This window comes from Sinocyclocheilus anshuiensis, unplaced genomic scaffold (genome assembly GCF_001515605.1).
Source record: "Sinocyclocheilus anshuiensis isolate Anshui unplaced genomic scaffold, SAMN03320099.WGS_v1.1 scaffold2184, whole genome shotgun sequence".
NCBI lineage: Eukaryota > Metazoa > Chordata > Actinopteri > Cypriniformes > Cyprinidae > Sinocyclocheilus > Sinocyclocheilus anshuiensis.
The window spans coordinates 181207-196306 of record NW_015547626.1 but is presented as its reverse complement, the minus strand read 5'-3'; the positions used below and the strand labels follow the sequence as shown (position 1 = coordinate 196306).

The window sequence follows — 15100 nt, the reverse complement described above, 5'->3', positions numbered from 1 at the left end:
AATATAACAAAGAGTGAAAAATTGAAGGGGGTCTGAATACTTTCCGTACCCACTGTATATATATATATGTATGTGTGTGCGTGCGTGCGTGCGTGCGTGCGTGCGTGCGTATAATTTATTTATTTATTTACTTAAATGGTAAGAACTTCAGTTAATCAGTTTTAGTTAGTTAACTACAATAACCCTGAATACTAAATATAGTACTAAAATTACTTAAATTAAAACTTAAAATATATTAAAGCTAATATTAATTAATATTAATATTAATTATTTTAAAAAGCTAATAAAAATGGCAAAAGCCTGTAATAAAATTAAATCTTAAACTAAAATTAAAATAAAAACTGAAAATATATAAAAATAAAAGCCAATTCAAAATCTAAAAAAAGAATACTATAATAGTATATAATACTATAATGTTATATAAATAATACTAAAATAACACTGCTCTGCATACATTTTCTGCTCAGTTTCTGAAAGCTGAGGGGGTGTATAATGCAAATGTGGGTGGGTCATATGTTAATGAGCTCGTAGTTGTGATTATCCTGAAGATTTAGCCCTGTTTCCATGAATACATGCCTCTTTAACTCTCTCTTCTGTCTCTCTGTGCTCATGGCAGTGGCTCACGAGCACCTGAAGGAGCGAGGTTTGTTCGGTTTGCCCCCTCCGCCTCCCGGCGCTACTCACGCAGACTATTATCACCTGATGACCGGCCACAGAAACCCGTACGGAGAGCTGCTGATGCAGGGGGCCGGAGCCGCCGCTCACCTGCCCGAATACTTCACTCCGGTGGACGGTGAGTTCCACAGACACACAAGCATGCACTGTAAAAAATTACCGTGAATTTAACAGTAAAAGACTGTAAAAATGCTACAGTAAAAAAACTGTTAAATGGTTAACGGTAAGTTCCCCTACTATATATGGTGAAAAACTGTATTGGACATTACATGTAATTTTACTGTAGTATACCGTTTTTGTAAGTGAAAAAGAACGTATCATTTACAATGAATAACCGTAAACCGACATTCCCAGAATTCCCTGCGTTACATTTCAAATTTGATGTTTTTTTGTTGAATTAAATACAGAGTTCTGGCATGAAACTCTAGATGGCGCAGTCCGATAGGTCTAACTCAATCAGACCTAATGACATCATTATCACATGGCACAGCTGATTGGTTCTCTCCTGTATCGGTAGCCAATGAGCTCGCTGCTCAACATTCAAATATATGACTAGTGCTTGCCGTAGCAGTCGCAGCTTGCTTCAAAAACCCTCCACCTTCCCCAGCTCCACCTGTATAGATCTGCTACGAGGTGATTCACGTATGCAATATGGGGGTTATTTCATGTATGTTATATTTACAGCAGCAATATTTCTTACATGCTCACAGCAGCATGTTGTGGATGTATTGGCAGTAGCAAGTCTCGGTACTTGCTCTGCCGCAGCAGCAGCAGCGTAGCAGATCTATTCCGCCAAGACCAACATTGTCATGTACATTACCATGCCAATCCCTCCGAGAGTTGTCATGACAGAACTATGTTTCTTCTTAGTTTTTTTTTTTATCAGTTTTGTACATTAGGGTTGTATGTTACATCTAATGTTGTTAAATTAATGTTTATTGCATTATTTCAGTTTCATGTGTGTTACCGTGATGGTGTTTAGTGTTTGTGTGAATGACACTGCGCACCTTCTATATATGTTATTATTTAAAAGCTGCTTGTGATAGGCTTTGGTTCATCATGTGAGTTTCTCATCACCACCTGCATTTGGTGGTTATCAGTACAAAGATACAAAACAGATTTCAGTACTTAAATAGGTTGGTATATTAACATTATATCAGTTAATGAAAATACGGTATTTAATTGTAAATTTAAGTTAAAACCGTAAAACCTAAAATGTTGCTACCTTATTTTTTACGGTAAAGTTCTGACAACCACAGCTGCCGCTTTTTTACCGTAAATTCTTTACAGTGTGTGTTTGTCTGTATAACTGTTAAAATGCATGATATTTGTTGTGCTAAGAGAATCCACATTTGTTTCCATTTCCATTTATTTATTTAGCAGATGCTTTTATCCAAAGCGTCTTTCCAGGATAATACTTTAAAGGACTTTTTAAACACACATTTCTCTAAGATTCACACACCGGCAGACAGTGAAATAAATAAACTCTCATGTTCAGCATCCGCTTGCAGCTGACGCTCTCCAAACTCTGGCAGGATGCTTCACACGCCAGACGTTTCTGTGTTATTTCTCCTCTCAAAGGAAGCTTTCTGTTATCCAGCGCTTCCTAAATTGCCTTAATAGGAGAATGTTTTTTATTTAGAAATTTTCTGTTCTCATTTTAATTTCAGTTAGTTTTAGTAGTCATTTCGTAATTTATTTATGTATCTATATATTTTGTATTCATTTTTATATCAGGTTTAGTTTTTGTTATTTTAGTTTTTTAAAGGGGTCATCAGATGAAAAATTAACTTTTACATGTTGTTTGAACATAAATGTGTGTTGGCAGTGTTTGTACACATCCACCCTATAATGATAAAATATATATATAATGATATAAATAATATCCCCTTTCTCAAATCAAGCCGTCCTCAGACCCAGGCTCCTCCCACGATAGTTGATTGACACTGGCGTTTTACCTTAGACCTGCGCTGAGTGAGCTGTCATCAGTCCTCCATTGTTTAGACGCCGGAGCAGGTGTAGATTGAGGTGTTCTGTTGTTGGATGTAAATATGAACATAGCAGTCGTCATTTACTCCCGACATCTGAGCCGCTGAAGACGCAGTGGATTACATTTGTTTTTGAAGGGAATGCGCCCCCCGATCTACATAAATGCGTCTATGTTCGCGCGAATCATTCGTGATCCAGCCTCACCTCCAGAAGAAGTGAGTGTAAGGTTCTTTTATGAATCTTTGCAAATTGCCTTTTCTAATAATGTTCTAGTTAGCAAGTTCCGTGGCTAAATGCAGCTAAAGTTTACAGTCTTGTGAGAACGGCTCATCACCCCACGGAAGAGAGGGGCGGGGCCAGCAGAGCTCATTAGCATTTAAAGAGACATGCAACAAAACGGGTTGCTGTGTGCAGAGTTGTTTTTGACAGGGTAAAAAGGTGTTGTTTTACACTACCATTGAGAAATTTTAACCAAAGTATGTTATAGACTTTTCATTAAGACCCTAAAGAATCATACCAACTTGTGGAAAATGGGCATCCGATGACTCCTTTAAGCTTAAATAGAACTAAAAAATAGTACTAGTACTGCTATAGTTTTTATTATTATTTTGAATTAGTTTTTCATTTGATATTTTCTGTTTTCATTTTCATTTTGATTAAAGTTTAATTTTGTAATTTTAATTATTTTTTACATATATGTTAATTTTTATATCAGTTATAGTTTTAGTTCTAATAGTTTTTAAGCTTAAATAGAACTAAAAATGGTACTCGTACTGTTACAGTTTTTATTAATATTTTAATTTAGTTTTTATTTTCATATTTTCTGTTGTCATTTTAATTTTAGTTAAAGATTTGGTAATTTTGTTGTTTTTGTCATTTTTAAAAATATATACAGTTTTTTTCCACTTTTATTTCAGTTTTAGTTATTTTAGTTTTTAAGCTTAAATGGAGCTAAAACAAAATAGTACTAGTACTGTTATAGTTTTATTAATATTTTGAATTAGTTTTTTTATATTATATATGTTTATTTTAGTTAAAGTTTTTGTCATTTTGTTGTATTTTGTCATTTTTATTCATTTTAGATTTTTAAATATATCTATATAGTTTTTATTCATTTTATTTTTATTAATGTTATATTAGTAACTAGTTATTTTGGCAACTAGCTGAAATAAAATAAGTTATTTTTTTACTCTTTAGTTACATTTTATTTATTTATTTATTTAGTTTTAGCTACCCTGTTTAGGACAGACAGGAAGTGGACATTATTCTGTGGGAAGAATAATGCAGCGGCCCAAATGACTGCCGCTGTTTTATTAAAACAAGCTGTAACGTTCAAGATGGTCATGAAATTTCATTCAAAAATTACTACTAAAAAATTTAGTATTTTGCCTTAACCAACCAAGTGATGAGTGACTGAGCAATTAGTAGATTGTTTGATTTCTATTTATGCGCATTTCACTGAATAGCTCCGCCCCCTTTTGACATTTCATTGGTCCAAAATCTGGCTCCTCATTAGACATTAAGCATCAAATATGATGAGATTGGCTGTTTTTATGTTTTGTCATGCAGCAGTTTCATGTTCAGTGTTGATGGACAGATAACTCATCACTTCACGCCTGGTAAGTTAGAGGTATTGTAAAGAACATTTGTCAGGCTATCATAATTATTGATTTATTGCTTTTGGAATTTCTGTGCATCTGAATCACAGTCACTGAAGCATCACATTATTAACAGGCGGATTATGTTGCGTTTGTTTAACTGTCTCTTCTGTATTTAACACAGTTCTTTGGTGTTCTGTGAATCAGTCAGAGTGAAAATACCATGACGAGCCGCTGTGACTAATATTCCACAGAGAGACAGAGGTGTTATTTCAAACAAACACATGGTGATATACAGTAGGTCTCTGGCTCTCTATAGAACAAGCATTTGTCTCCTTCAAACAATCCGAGCTGAAAAACAAACACTCTCGATCTGCTCTCGCTCTTTAGCGTGACGTCCAGGCGTGTGTGTGCGCAGATCTCAGGCTTTGCTGAAGCAACATGAATGAATAGCTCATTTAGCTGTGCTAACTCCGTCTGGCTTTGATCTGCGTCCCGTCCGGAGCCGCTGATGCTTCCCGACAGCTTTTACACAGATGTGTTTGGACGCTGACAGTGGAGCTTGTCCCGCACTTTGACGGGAAATAGCGCGAGTCAGTTACAAAGACAGATAGAAAGAGAATGAGAGATATGATAAGTCAAGCAAAGCCAGCTAGAAGGTTGTAAAGGTACCTTTGGAGTTTAAAATCACCACATTTTCCATGGTTATATGCCGTTTAGTCACGATTAGCCCAAAGGTACACTAACTGTATAAACAATGGAGCAGCAATAGTTGGTGTAACCATCAAAAATATTGCAATTAGCAGCAATCATTAGATCCAAACAAATTAGGAAAGTGGAGAACATTATCACAATTGGAAAAATTCAGCATAAGGTTCTGTGGATATTGCAGATACAGTTGTTTTTGTGGTAAATTTTGGAATAAAATTGATTGCAGTGACACTTTTGAGATTTTTTTTAAGTTATAGCACCACCTATTGGTGGAAATTGCTTATAATTGGTGTGCAATCTCAGACTGTCCTGGTGTGCATGTGTGCCAAATTTTGTTAAGTTTGGACATTGTCACATCCAAAAACCCATATTTGTTCATATGAATTTAGCCACATGCAAACGCTTGGTGCATGGAATCGAAACGCAATTATATGATTTGCTACATACTCAAATGTGTGTAGTATGTCTCTAAAAGTAGATCTGTCCTCTATGGGGTGGTGAGATCACTATAATAAATAAATTTCCGCTGAGGTGAGGTAATTTTGGGGTAAACTTGATCGCGGTTACAGTTTTCTGATTTTTATTTTTGTTTGATTTTTGTTATAGCACCACCTATAGGTGGAAATTGCTCAAATTTGGTGTGCAATCTGATATTGTCCTGGTGTGCATGTATGCCTAATTTTGTGAAGTTTGGACATCGTCACCTCCAAAAACTCTCATTTGTTTGTATGAATTTAGCTAAATGCAAATGCTTGGTGCATGTTATCGGAACGCAATTCTATGACTTACTACATACTCAAATGTGTGTAATATGTATCTGAAAGCGGATCTGTCCTCTATAGGGGGAAAAACACATTAAAAAATTAATTTCCGCTGAGGTGAAGGTGTAACAGAGACAAATGTCGCTGCCATCGCTGAGCGCTCCCGATACGTTTGGCCAATATGATAATGCAAATTCCACCAGAACGAGTCCAAATCCACATTTGGTCACACATCAGTGGCTCCAAAAGACTCCAGTAAGACATTGATGTTGTGAGTTTTATGTTTGGTTTTCTTGGCCTTTTGTATTTTTAGTGTCCGTTCTCTCCGGATTTGGGTCCTGAGGCAGCTCTTAGCGCTAAAAATGTGTTAGGAGTTCCGACCGATGCCTGAACATGACAGCAAACCATTAGCTCATGCTAAGAGTAATGACCCTCACGGCAACAAAACTGAGGGATTATTTATTAGCGCTGCGGTCTGTGGGGAACCAGTCTGTGCACACACAAAGAAATGATTTGTGTAATCCTGCTTGTGTTGGCACGGCACGTGATGAAATCATTATGGACGTCCAGTTGCCAGAGTCTCTGGATATGACCTCTAATCACACACACACCGAGTGTAATGCTTTGCACCTGTTGAGTTCGCTGCAGTTTCTGTCTCAGTAATTCTCCACTGAAATAGCAAACAGATCAGTCTGAAACATACTCTACACAAGTTAGCAAGCTAGCTACTTGAATAATTAGACGTCTGGTTTAGACGGTGCAGACATTTGATGACAACTGTATCTCTCAGAAAGTGTTTTGAATCCAGTTGATGTTACTAAGACGATCGTGAGCCGTAGACACGCAAACACGCACTTATTATTTACACACATTCCTTTTCGAGCCAGAATCGGTTCTGTAAATTACCCTCATTAAACAAAGTCAAGTCTGCAATAGTTTGATTGTTATCTGGGTAATTACGGTAATTTATTGGAAAGGATTAATTATCTCAAATCAAATCAAAATGAGGTCATGCTGAGTTCGAGATGGAGACGATTAAGACAGGTTACCTAACCGGTTTATTTTTTCACTAATTCTGTTCGGCCTTGAATTCAACGTGTCACTTTAAACTCAATTTCAGTATGCTTTGACTTGATTTTTTTTTTTAGGTAACTGTAGGGACACTCTTAAAATTAAAATATTTTATTTAAATCAATATTTTTTAAAAATATATTATTTTATTATTTTTAAGTAATATTTTAACTAATATTTTGTTATTTTTAAATATTGTAAAATATATTTTACGTAATATTTTAACTAAGATCATTTTAAATATTTTATTTAATGTTTTTAATTATTTATTTAAATTGTTTATTATTGTAAAAATAAACGATTTTATTAAAAATAACATTTTAAATACACTATTTTTAAAGAATGTTCTTAAAATAATTTTCTAGAATAATATTTAAAATATAACATTTCATTTTATTACTAAGTATTAATGAACTTTAAGAGCATTTTCTAGCACAGTTTGCAAAAAAAAAAAAAAAAGCTGTGCTCAAAACAGTGATCTGCAAAGATACAGAAAGAAACAGATACTATCCCACTATCCCAAAACTGGTGCCATTTTGTTTTTTCATAAAGTTTGTTATGAAATCTTCACTATCTGTGTAATATTGGAGTGACGCCAGTTTCCCAGTGAAGTCTCGTTATCTGCGTACAGTATATTCTGTTTTCTGTGGCCAAGAATCCGTCTTGAGCACTTATTGATGGGGTCCGGCTCTTTCCTGCAGAGCCGTGAGCCGCAGAGGGTGTGTGAGAGCATCGATCATGCAGTTGAGCCTCACACACACACACACACACACACACACACACGCACGGTTCCTGAAATAGCTCAGCGTTGGGCGAAACTGGAAATGACACGCTGAGATTCTCCTGAGCGAGAGAAAGAGAATCAAACAGAAGTATTGATCACTTGATCGGATGGTAAACTGCTGTTCATGTTAGCAGTTTGGTGGACTGATTCCATTATCAATGAAACAGAATTATTGATTGAATTTAAAATATAGATAGATAGATAGATAGATAGATAGATAGATAGATAGATAGATAGAATAATTTGTTAATGAATTGCACAATAAACAATTATTAATAAAGTAAAATAAAATTAGATTGAATTTTTTACACACAATGTTACCAAAGCATAAGTAACTGTAGGAGCACTTTAATTATTAAATTATTAGATATTATTTAATAATTATTTTAATAGTTGTTTTTATTTGTAAGTTATATTTAGTTTTTAAAAATAATATTTTAACTTCTTTTTTATTTTTAAATCATATTATAAAATTGTAATATTTCGAATATTTTTATTGACTGGTTGATATTGATTGGATTTCAAATCCTGAGTAATTTGCATTGATGAATTGCACAATAAACATTTATTAGGAAAGTAAAATCAATTTAGATTTTTTTTTTTTTACCCACAATATTACCAAAGTAACAGTAGGGGAACTTTAATTATTTAATAATTAAATGTTGTTTTATAATTAATTAAATACATTTTTATTTGTAAATATTATAAATATATATTTTAATAGTTTAATATAATATTTTAACTTTTTTTATTTTTAATTAATATTATAAAACATTATATTAATAATACACAGTATTAACAAATTACCAAACTGTAGGGGCACTTTAATTCATAAATTAATTATTTAAGAATATTTTAAATACTTATTTATTTGTAAAGTAATATTTTAAATATTTGTATTATTTTTACACATTGTAAAAAATACAATATTTTATTTTAAATAATATTTAATTAAAAAAAAAATAATATTATTACATCATATTCTATTTAAAGTAATATTTTAAATATTTTTGATTGATCGACTGATATTAACTGGTTTTTAAATAATATTAAATCATTAAAAAAAATTAATAATTGATGAATTGCACAATAAACATTTATTAAGAGAGTAAAATCTATTTTGATTTGATGTCTCAACAGTGTCGCGGTTTCCCAGCCCTCGTCTGACGCCGCGCTTGAGCCGGAAGCGAGCTCTGTCCATCTCTCCGCTCTCAGACGCCAGTATCGACCTGCAGACCATGATCCGCACCTCGCCCAACTCTCTGGTGGCCTACATCAACAACTCTCGCTCCAGCTCGGCCGCCAGCAGCTCTTATGGACACCTGTCCGTCGGAGGCATCAGGTACACAGGGTTGCCAGGTCCCAGAAAAATTTCCAGCCCAAAGCTTACTCAAAACCCGGCCAAAAAGAATGAAAAATAGCCCAATTTTTGGCCCCAACCACAGTTGACAGCAGCTTTATTCCATTAACGCACTTTAAAACAAACATTTAGATTTTTTTCATTCTATGTTTTGGATTTTTGGCGAGACTTGTTTAAGTGTACTGTGTGCATATTTAATTATTTAATCTGTATTTTATTTTTATTTTTTTTCCTCTTTTATTTTTCAGCACTTTTCATGATAAAATTTAAAATTAGGGCTGGGCAATATGGCCAGAAATATTATGACAATATATTTTTTTCCCATGTCGTATGATATCGATATTTATCACAATATTCATTTACCATTAATATGGAAGGAAATTCTTTCCATGTGTTTTTTAGACCTTGAGAATAAATGTAAAACATAACTAGTTTTTTTCATGAACTCATAAACTTTTTTCATGAAGCTGAATTTTAATTTAGGACCCCATGAAATCCATTTTGATTTTCCCTAAATTCTTTTCCATTTTATTTAGTTTGTATTTGATTATAATACAAATTTATCATCAAAAAACGTGTCTAATGAAATGATTAATAAAACTTTTTTAACAATTTAATCAATCTTTTAAAATATAATCAAATGTAACAAAACATTGCATTTTTATTTTTGCCAAATCATTAAAAAAAATTACAAAACTGCATGATTTGCAGCAATAGCCAACAATATATCGTATGGGTCAAAATGATCCATTTCTCTTTTATGCCAAAAATCATTAGGATATTAAGTAAAGATCATGTTCCATGAAGATATTTTGTAAATGTCCTACCGTAAATATATCAAAACTTAATTTTTGATTAGTAATATGCATTGCTAAGAACTTCATTTGGACAAATTTAAAGATGATTTTCTCAATATTTAGATTTTTTTGCACCCTCAGATTCCAGATTATTTAATCTAAATACAGGAAAGCTTATTTATTCAGCTTTCAGCTGATGCATAAATCTCAATTTCACAAAATTGACCCTTATGACTGGTTTTGTGCTCCAGGGTCACAAATAGGGAGATGCAGACGCTGAAATCACCGATTTGTCTATAGATAAACTTACAGTACAGTACATTATAAAACTAGCCAAGAAAACCGCGACCCTGGCAACACTGCAGGTACAGACCGGATTGAATGTTAGTGTTTTTTTTTTTGCTGCAGTCCGTCGTTCCCGTTCCCGCACTCCATCAATCCGGTGGCGTATCAGCAGCTGTTGTCCCAGCAGAGAGGCCTCAGTGCGTTCGGACACACGCCGCCGCTCCTCCAGCCGTCTCCCAGCTTCTCCAGCAGACACCCGCTGAGCCTCTCCTCCCTGCAGACGCCCTCCGCCAGAGACCCTGAGACCCAGGTACCAGTCACACACATCAGCCTCCGTCAGTTTCTCACAATGCTTTTTATTCGTTTCATTTTATATTCGTTTAATATTATTAACATTCATTTGTATATTTTTATTTTATTTTATATTATATTAAATTAATATTTTTCATTTTATATTAATTTTATGTACAAAAGGTGCTATACAAATACATAATAATAATGAAAAAATAATCATTGGTTAAATCAACATAAAAGATTTATTAAAGGTGCTGTTCAAATAATACATAAATTCATAACATTAAGCAAATATTTTACTATAAATTAGCATAATTTATTATAATGTTTTATTTATAATCAGACTAAACTATTATTCATTCATTAATAATGCATTGTAATGGAAAAAATAAATACATTTAAAATAAATCAAACCAGCCTGATTATTATTAGAGCGGACAGTTGAAGCTGCACACTCATCATGAGAGCACATGTTGCTGGCTGTGGTTGTGCTGCTGTCACGTTCAGGCGAGCAGAACCACACAGCGTTTACAAACACTGTCTAAGATGCGCGTTAAATATCGCATGCGATTAATCGTGCAGCCCTAGTTCACAGCACATGTGCTCACTGCAGACGGTGACTGCTGCTCTCGCTTCCCTTCCCTCCTTCTTTAGAACACAAATGGCGACTCTGCAGTCAGCAGTACGGTAAACCCCCTGAACAACAAGAGGTCAAAGGTCAAGACAGAGTTGGACGGGCCGCGACCTTTATCGCCTTGCTCTCCGGTAAGAAAATACTGTGGCTCTGTCACAAAACCTTGTGAGCCGACTTGTCTAAGTTAACATCCTAAATCAACTGGAAGCTCAAGGTCCACACACAAATATTGAGTAAATTAAATGTTAATATAAATAGAAAATAAATGTTGTTATATGAATATATTTATATTAATTAATGTATTAATTTATCATTTAAAGTATAATGTTTACTGAAGATTTTTAAAAAAATATTAATATAAGGTACAATGTATTATATTAGTATATAATATTAATAAATAAATGTATGTCATTAAAATATATTTATATTAATTCATTAATTATTTTATAATAATAATTAATATTAATATAAAGTAGAATGGATTATATTAATATAATTAAGTAATTAACTATATTTATTTTTGTGTGTGAAGTGTATTGTAGTATTTAAAAATTGTTTTAAAAGTAGTAAAATAAATTATAATAATTTGCATTTTAATTAGATGTAACTATTTTATTATATATTAATTAATTTTGGATTAATATTCACTGCAGATTTAATATATTATACTTATATTATGTACTTATAATTATACTACATTTTAATATTAATATAAAGTGGAATGTATTGTATTAATATATTAATATAATAATACATTACAAAAACTAAAATATATGCAGTAAATATTAAAATAAAATATAATTTATTAGATTAATATATAATGTTACAATAATTATACATATTTTATATTAAAACAAAAATATTAAACCAATAATGTTTGTGTGTGTGGTGTATTTAAAAATAAATTCATATATGTTACATTAATGTTCATTTTCATTTTAATTAGATTTATTATAACTATTTTTTAGCACCAATATTTTTCCTTATTGAATAATATACATTTAAAATCAGCATCTCTTGAATGCATAATAGATTTTTTCTAAGGTTGTAGCCGTGCTTTCTTGGATAGCTTTGAGATGCTTCTATTGAATCTGGCTTGTAATAATCTACGATCCCTTAAAATGCTGTCTAGGTAGGCAGCTCACTAGATTATGGAACAGAAGACGGAAAACTTAAAGAAAAAACAGGCAGCAAAAGGCACATGTGTCCTGTTATTCCGAAAAAAAAAACTGTGGATTTTTCTCTCGGAAATGCTCCGCACTGATCAATGACGGGCCAGGAGGCCCCCGGGAGCCGACGGCGTCCCCTGACCCCTTTCTTCGCATGCGCCGCGCAAGAAAAACTCCAGCTGATAAGAGCTTTACACTGACTCGCTCGCTCACCGCGTTTCTCTCGCGGCTGTGTAAACTGTGCCAGAGCACTTCATTTTAATGAAATATTGGCTGGCCGTTATTGTCACCTGAGAGTTTTTCCCCCCTCTCTTTCTCTCTCTCTCGCACGGCTCATCTTTTGACAAATCTGCGGCTGCTCTTGGCGGTGAGGCTGGTTGGTGCTTGATGCATGGGGAATAAGGCGGCTGGCGTCGTCTTGGGGCCAACAGAATTGATGAAGATAGCTCACGGGGCAGAGATAAACATGCTGCAGTCAGCATGCCGCACGTGTGTGTTGCATCGCTACCCACAGCAGTGCAGCGGTCCGATCGCTCTTAACACCACACACGCGCCCCTACAAGCGCACAATTAATGCTTCGTCTTCGTACTACAATTCTGGCCAAGTAAATAATATATCAGCATTCAGGGAGTGCTGATATAGAGTACAACGGCACGTTTCGCACGCCGTTTGTCTGCCTAACGTCAGCAAGATTCAACGATTTTTTGATGTCAATTTCGATGTCAATAGGATTTTTGTGTTTGCAAACAAACTTCAACGTCTGTCCAGTGTTTGGGTTTTGACGTCAACCCAATTTTTGTTTTCAACCAACATTTTATGTCTGTCCGATATTGTACGTTGTAAATCATATATCAGCATTCAGGGAGTGCCGATATTGAGCACAACGGCACGTTTCGCACATTGTTTTTCTGCCCAGTGGCCACTAACATCATAAGGTGTTGATATTTGGTTGAAAATAGGTTGAATATTTGTGGAGATGGTCTCTGTTTTAAACCTTGAAAAAAATCGGCTTAACGAATCAAAGTCTCTAAATTTTTCCAAGGTCTGGGGTCCCTTCCTTCAACATTTACATAATAGTAGAACTTAAAGATTATTATACTATTTATAGTAATTATCTGTTATACTATGATTTTTGTGGTGATTTTTGTCCCTGTCCTTGTGTGATTTATATTCATTTTATGTATTTTATTTAGGCATTTTTGTCCTTTGTAAATTCATCTGGCTTTTTTTTTTTTTTTTTTTTTTTTTGGGTGGGGGGTCAGGTTGTTTGATTTTTGTTGTTATAAAACTAATAAAAATAATATGGCAAAGAAAATAGGTTGAATATATAACGTCACTTTCACGTAGAAAAATGACGACTGATGACATTGATATTTTGTTGGTTTTAAGTCATGGTATTAAGCAAGATTCAACGTTTTTTTTATTTTTTATGTTGAACTAATGCTGGATTTCGATGTAAACACGATTTTCGTTTGCAAACAAAATTCAACGTCTGTCCAGTGTTTGGGTTTTGGCGTCAACCCAATTTTTTTACGACCAAACTTTTACGTCAGTCCAATGTTGTACATTATAAATAATATATCAGCATTTAGGGAGTGCCGATATAGAGTACAACACCACATTTTGCATGCATTTTTTGTACACAGTGGCTGCTAATGTCGTAAGATATTTGGTTGAAAATAGGCTGAATGTATGTCTAATACCAACGTCAGTTTCACATAGAATAGTAATGACAGATGACGTTGATATTTTGTTTGTTTTAAGTCAAAAAACTCAAATGTATCATCTTTTAATGTCAAATCAACGCTGGGTTTCGATGTCAACCCAATTTTCGTTTCTAACCAAAATTCAATGTCTGTCCAATGTTGGAGGCTGACATCAAGCCAGTGTTGTGTTTTGACATCAAAACGATTTTCGCTTCCAACCAAAATTCAGTGTGTGTCCAGTGTTGTAGGTTGATGTCAAGTCATCATTGGATTTTGTATGTCAACACAATTTTGGTTTCCAATCAAAATTTAACGACTGTCTAATGTTTGGGTTTTGACGTCAACACAATTTTAGTTTCCAACCAAAATTTAACATCTGTCCAGTGTTAACATAAAGCCAATGTTGGAGGTCAACCTCAAGCCAATGTTGTTTTAACGTCAATCTGATTTTCATTTCCAACCAAAAATTTAATGTTTGTCTTATGTTGGAAGTTGACATTAAGTGAGCTCTAGGTTTTGATCTCAACCCAATTTTCACTTTCAACTAAAATTCAACATCTGTTCAATTTTGGAAGTTGATGTCAAGCCAAATTGAACTTTTATGTCACCCAATTTTCATTTCCATCCAAAATTCAATGTCTGTCCACTGTTGGAGGTTGACGTCCAACCAATGCTGCATTTTGAAGTCAAACCGATTTTCATTTTCAATCAAAATGTAACTTGTGTTCATTGTTAACATTAAGCCAATGTTAGAGGTTGACGTCAAGCCAATGTTTAGTTTTAACGTCAACCTGATTTTCTTTTCCAACCAGTCTGTCCACTGTTGAAAGTTGACTTTATGTCAACTCTGGGATTTGACATCAAACCAATTTTTGTTTATAACCAAAATTCAATGTCTGTCTGTTGTAGGTCGACGTCAAGTCAGCTTTGGGCTTCGATGTCAAGCCATTTTCAATTTGAACTAAAATTCAACATCTGTTCAACTTTGGAAGTTGATATCAAGCCAAACTTGGAACTTTTATGTCAACCCAATTTTCAATTCTAACCAAAATTCAACATGTGTTTAAAGTTGGAGGTCGACAACAAGCCAACATTGGGTTTTAATGTTGACTCTATTTTTATTTCAACCAAATTTGAATGTCTATCCTATGTTGAAAGTTGACGTCAAGTCAACTTTGGGTTTTGACTAGGGATGTAACGATTAACTGCGAGCCGGTTGAAAATCGATTCAAATATGTGACGATTCAAATCGGTTGAGATGCTAA

At 33.9% G+C, this 15100-nt stretch overlaps 1 pseudogene; it reads left to right on the top strand.

Moving 5' to 3' along the window:
* Window positions 1-15100, top strand: part of LOC107701790 (zinc finger protein GLI2-like) — a 109190-nt pseudogene that overhangs the window by 79504 nt on the left and 14586 nt on the right.